This window comes from Schistocerca serialis, chromosome 5, assembly GCF_023864345.2.
Source record: "Schistocerca serialis cubense isolate TAMUIC-IGC-003099 chromosome 5, iqSchSeri2.2, whole genome shotgun sequence".
NCBI lineage: Eukaryota > Metazoa > Arthropoda > Insecta > Orthoptera > Acrididae > Schistocerca > Schistocerca serialis.
In genome coordinates, this window is record NC_064642.1 from 168,634,000 (window position 1) to 168,639,999 (window position 6,000).

Genomic DNA, 6,000 nt, shown 5'->3' on the forward strand with positions numbered 1-6,000 from the left:
GCTGAACCCTGAGAAGGGAGTGACCCAAGAGACCCCTTCCCAACGAGAGGAGCTGAAGAAGATTTACACTTCTCCAGCTCAGAAGTGGGGACTGATATCCCTGATGGTTGGGGGCTGTTGCTTCTGAAGTAGGTGCTGTGGGAGCAACTGGGAGGGAAATGCCCCCCACCTTCAAGGGCACAGGTGTAGTCTCCCAGTTCTGAGAGGCGACAGGAATGCGCGGAAGTGATCTGGCGACAACTATTCTCGTAGCAGTGGCGTAAGAGGTGGTAATAACCACAGTATGTAGGCGCTCAAATTTACTCTTTGCCTCAGTGTAGGTCAGCAGGTCCAGGGTCTTATATTCCACGATTTTCTTCCCTTTCTGTAAAATTCTGCAGTCTGGCGAGCAACATAGATGATGCTCTCTGCAATTGACTCAGATGGGAGTTGGGGCACATTGAGTAGTGTGATTTGATGGAGGTCCATAACCTTGACATGTGACACTGGAAGCACAGCAGGAAGACGTATGGCTGAACTTCCAGCACTTAAAGCACCACATTGGAGGAGGGATATATGGCTTGAAGTCATAGTGGTAGACCATCACCTTAACCTTCTCGGGCAATATGTCACCCTAGAAGGCCAAGATGAAGGCACGGGTTGCAACATCATCCCTTGGACTCCAATGGTCGTGCCGTACAAAATGTACACCTCAGTGCACAGCTCGTCGTCAGAATGCAAAAGAAGGTCCCTGTGGAATATGATACACTGGAACATATTCAATGCTCTTATGGGGCGTGATGGTAACAGAAACATCCCCCAACTTGTCACAAACGAATAATGCCTGTGACTGGGCAGAGATACTGTTTTTATCAAGACTGACCCAGATCACATTTTGGACAAGCCCTCCACCTCCCCAAACGTGTCCTTCAAATGGTCCACAAAAAACTGAGGCTTCATGGATGTGGAAGATTCCCCGTCAACTCTCGTACATACGAGGTACTGGGGCGCATAAGCTTCACTACCATACTTAGCCTGGCATTCCTCCCGTGGTGTGGCCAGGAAGGGGAACGATTTGGGGTTATAGTTCTTAACACTGAATATAGACTTTTCCGGCTTAGAGACTGGCGACAGCGGACCACCAGCAAGAGATGACGTACTACATTTCATGGTTTATCTGATGACACCCACTCTGACCAGGGGCCATTCCCATGGGCGTCACCCAGCCTCAGCAAGGGCCACCTGGCAGGATGGCCATTGCTGGGAGTCCCGATGTCCCAGGGAAATCTACTCCATGGCATATGTGGGGAGTTAACGGCGCAAGCATCAGCAAAGTGATCCCTGTGTGGTCAGGGGCTACAACGAACAGGGTACATGATGGCCCCACTACAATGTACTGGCTACTGTGCTAGATATAGGGTGCAAAGAAGTCCATGGTCATCATCAGTGCAGAAACTGACACTTCATAGTGCATGGTGGAAAACGCACCTGGTAAGGTGTCCTCACCCAAGAGATGAATGAGCGGGACTGCAATGCGACGACGAGAAAGTGGGCTAAGGATCTCAATGAACGATGGACATGATGCACCATGTACGGCGCCCTTCCCCAGTTGACTCACTCTTCATGAATATTTAGAAAGATGGAGGTCAAACCCAACAGGGGACCATCACATAAAGACCAAAATTATGAGAGTCCTTTTAGTTTCCTCTTACGATGGGCAGGAATACCTCGGACCTATTCTAACCCCCAGACCCACAGGGGGTGTGGAGGGGGGACGTGGAATACCAGAAGCACCTTCTGCCACAAACCATAATGTGGTTTGCAAAGTAGAGATGCTGATTAAACCAGTGCATCTTGATCACACCTCATAAACAGGATGTTTCAAAGATACTTCTACAAACTTCGAGGACAGGTTCCTTACACCATATATCCAAAAATGTTTCGTTTTCGACTTGTCAGTGAAAGTTTACAATTTAGGTTGTTGGAGCTCATCAACACATAAATTCATAACAAATGCTTGAAATGGCCTCCTCTTGTTTCAAAACATGCATTCTATGTTGAATGATTGACTGTTGCACCTTTCAAATACTCCCTGGTGGTCTCTAAAGGTTTTGCAGGCATCCATGACACATCGATGAAGAGTTTTTGCTTCTAGGTGGTCTGCTACATAGATCACTTGTTTAAGGTGTCGCCAGAGGTAATAACATAAATGTGGACACGCTAACTATGGAAGCGGTCCTCCTATACCCATCCATCTGTCACACTGGATACAAGACACTGCACCTCGAACACTGACGTTGAAATGTTTTGGTGATCTGTCATGCACAGACAACGTTTCTTCTTATTTGCAGGACACATCTTCTAGTAGGTCTTGGAGTGTGTTGAATAAAGTTCCTATAGTCAGCACCTATGAGACATGCTAAGAGAATGTACAGTCCTGCCAAACCCTGCAGCAGTCATCTGTCCTCTTGCAGGTCTTGTGGGTAACATCTCAGAGGTTTTGTTTGACACTGCGTATTGTGGACTTCCAAAATGCGTGGGTTTGTGCCTCGCATGCTGAGTGGATGTGGCTGTAGCTTTTCTTGGATGTCTTCAGTTACGTCCTCTTCTGGTTGGTGTAATTCCAGCCCACACAATCTTAAACTGAGGCTAATGTCTAGGCTGCACTGTAGCATGAGGACTATGATCGGGACAATGTGTTGGCTGTAGAAAATTTGATATTTCATATATCTGCCAAACAATGTCTCGTCCGTAAGAAAACCTGAAGAGACAAAGAAGAGATTGGCAGTTTTAAACAACAAAACCATCGGCAAAAATTCTCCAGCTGTGGGTGATCGGCACACTTTGAAGATGGCATTGATACACGAGTTGCTCGTGAAGTATCCTTCATGCTGAATTTGAATGATGTACCACATACCAAGGCCATTTGTCTTGCACTAATACCTAGCTGTTCTTCGACAGCCTGCAGAATGGGACCTTGCTGTTCAGGTTTACGAGCAACACATGATCTTCCATGGTCAATAGTCTGTGGCGTTACGGATCCTGTCTCGGTAACGTGACGACACACAGCAGCAAAGTTTGGATAAATCGGCTGCCTTTCGTCTGGAAACCTCATCCGATACAACCTTGCAGCCTCATGTCCATTACCATTATAATGTCTGCCTGCTCACAAAATGAATATCCTGCCTTGTTTGAAATTAGCACTTTCAATTAACTCACTACCTGTAGTACATGTACACAATGGACACGTTGAAAACAGACAAATGTAAACAAGTCTCCCTGGCAACACACCACCACCTAGGATAGAATGAGCCAAACAGGTGCACAAATGAATGAAGCTGTTGGGTTGCACCTGGAAAGTCGCTGAACGTCAACTTTCATAAATAACTCGAAAACGAAGATGTTTCACACGGGTATTTTATAAGAACCTTTTTGGGTATCATGAATCTGCTCCCAAAATTTGTCAAAGTATTTTTGGAGGACTCTTTATACATGCAAAAGACTTGCGTTGCTCCTAATGGATGGTGGAAGTCCAGATAAAATTTTACAACTCGAATCTGATGTGATGTACCGCTGTTTATTACGAAGCAACAAAATTTGGCAACTTCCGGAGAGTGTTTCGATCTTTTTACTTTCAGTATGTCAATAACGAATCAAATAATTAGAATGCTTTCGAGTGTGGTTGCTCCGTTATCTGTTGTGTTGACAGATTAACCTGCAGTGTAGATTATGGTCGAGGTGAATCTGGATGTGACAGTTCCGTTGAGAGTTGCCGAAGCCATCGAATGTAAGTAAGGAACAATTTTGGCAACAGACTGATCTGTAGTACAGTACAAGGCCAAAGTTCGACATTGGCAACATTTGCTGGACACTTAATATACATCCTCTTACTTTGTGATTAGTTCTACCATTTTCAGTCTTTGGAAAGAATGCATTGTGACCACCACACGTATCGTATTTAACAAGAACGGTAATTCCGATGTCGTTAGAAACATATTGCGTAGCAGGGCAATCTCTGACGAATACTTTGGTGGATATGACGCACACATCTCTGACATCGGCCGTGAAAAACAGAAAAGGATGATGATGATGATAACGGAGAGGAGGAAATTCGGTGCCAGCACATAGCCTACTCGTTATCGTCCCCACGCAACGGACGAATCACCAACAGTGTCACATATCCCTACTTCATGAAACACTGCAGAAAGGTTTCGAATTTAGCCCAGGGCATTGACGCAAGGAACTGGTGATGAGGAACATTACATCACCACCTCTCCTCCCCTCACCTGCCAAGTATTGGCAGTGGAATTTCGTCCACCACCAGGATGCGAACTGGCGTATTTCTGAGTCGATAGCCACCGTATACGCGTGAGTTAGCGATATCGGCTGCGGGGGGGTGGGGGTGGGGGGGGGTATGGAGGCGTGTTAAAAAATATAGGTGTACGATCCTGTAACACTGTCTAGTTTTCAAGTGTAATTACATGAGTAGTGAAAAATATATATGTCCACTAATTTTAAAAGTGATCATGCATCCTATTCTGTAAACGGACTTGTTCTACATAATTTCAATGAAAACAATCTTCAAATGATTTACAGAACACGTAACTGTCGTTTTATGAGAGGTGTTTTAGCCATGGCAGCACATCTAGCCAGTGCTGTCATTCGCTCTTTATTCGGCTGAAAATTAATCATGAGCAGTTTTTAACTGAAAATAACTCTGGCTCTGATTATGTACACACGATTGTGCACTACATTTACAGCAAATAACAGATCATTGACACAAAATTATATCATCGAATTTTTGAAGAATACCTCGAGGTAATTCTGTTTCATCACATAAATAAAATAAAACAAAATTGGCCCAAGTGTACAATTTACATTATCTCTTCTACTACTGTCTGCTGCCCATTATTAGGAACTTGGCGCCACGTAATTATTGTCGACGCGTTCTGTACTTCACACTGTTTACAAAATAACGCCTAAACTTACGGGTGCAAAATGGTTTAGTAAAAATACCATATTTTCCTCCCATTAGTGTTCTAGGGTTAAGTAATTTTCTTCTGTCGAGAGGCTTAAACTTTCGAAGTTCATAGTACGATACTACTACCCATTTTAATGCCAACTTAAATAACTTACAGCCGGGAACTCTCAGATTTGCTTGCCGGTAATTCTAGCTACAGCAAAGATCTGGAACAATGGTTATATTTCACTTCTTACTAAGTAAAAACAGTATTAAAAGCACCCAGTCATTTGACCAGTTTCGATGTATACAAGCCCTAAGTAGACAGTGGTACAAAAATTCTTATTTCACTTTTATGACATTCATTGTTCGTAAACAGTAGTTCTCGTTTCTGTGAGAATGGCGGTTGAATAAACTATGACGGATGTCTTCAGTAATGTATATTATGTTACTCAGAGATCCATGTGCATCTATAGGAGCTTAAATTCGTGAAATGAAATTCATCAGACGTTACCTTTGCATGTTCGATGTAATCGGAAAAATGCGTTTAAAAAAAAGAATGGTGCTTATTGCAGAATAGGAGCCCCGCGTGATACGCGTTGCTTTGGTAAATTATGACGTATATTTAGCATAGCAGAAGGTGTGTACTTCACGCAGCCAACCGTATTTATCATTTGTCCTACCTTGTCGAAGGAAGTAGGCACACCCCACAAGCCACAACGGCGTCCGCAGCGAGACTGAATGGGACGCGGGGCAAGCCAGCCCACAAAAGCCGGCAGACCGTCAGCTGTTCGCGCGCCTCCTGCCCCACTCTAGCCCAGGTCGGTGCGCCGTCTCTCGCCGGCTTCTGGCTGCCGTAGTCTCTGCGTTGCCAAGTGTAGCGCTCTTTGCCTGGCTCGGGTGCATTGCGCTCCGGTGCGCAGCCAAGAGCTGACGTCTGCGATCGGTAACGGCCTCTGCATTCCGAAACTCCCTCGCGATTTGGCGGCTGTGCTGCTGCTTGTTTTCCACGTGCAGGTAGATGGAATACCAGCTGGATGAGACCGATAAGATAGCCGTAC

At 45.0% G+C, this 6,000-nt stretch overlaps 1 protein-coding gene across 1 annotated transcript in view; it reads right to left on the reverse strand.

Moving 5' to 3' along the window:
* Nucleotides 1-5,773, reverse strand: part of LOC126481516 (UDP-glycosyltransferase UGT5-like) — a 328,701-nt gene extending 322,928 nt beyond the window's left edge. The window contains exon 1 of the mRNA XM_050105314.1: nt 5,623-5,773. The gene's annotated coding sequence lies outside the window, so the exon portion shown is untranslated. The remainder of the gene's footprint in view (nt 1-5,622) is intronic.
* Nucleotides 5,774-6,000: the final 227 nt, after the last annotated feature.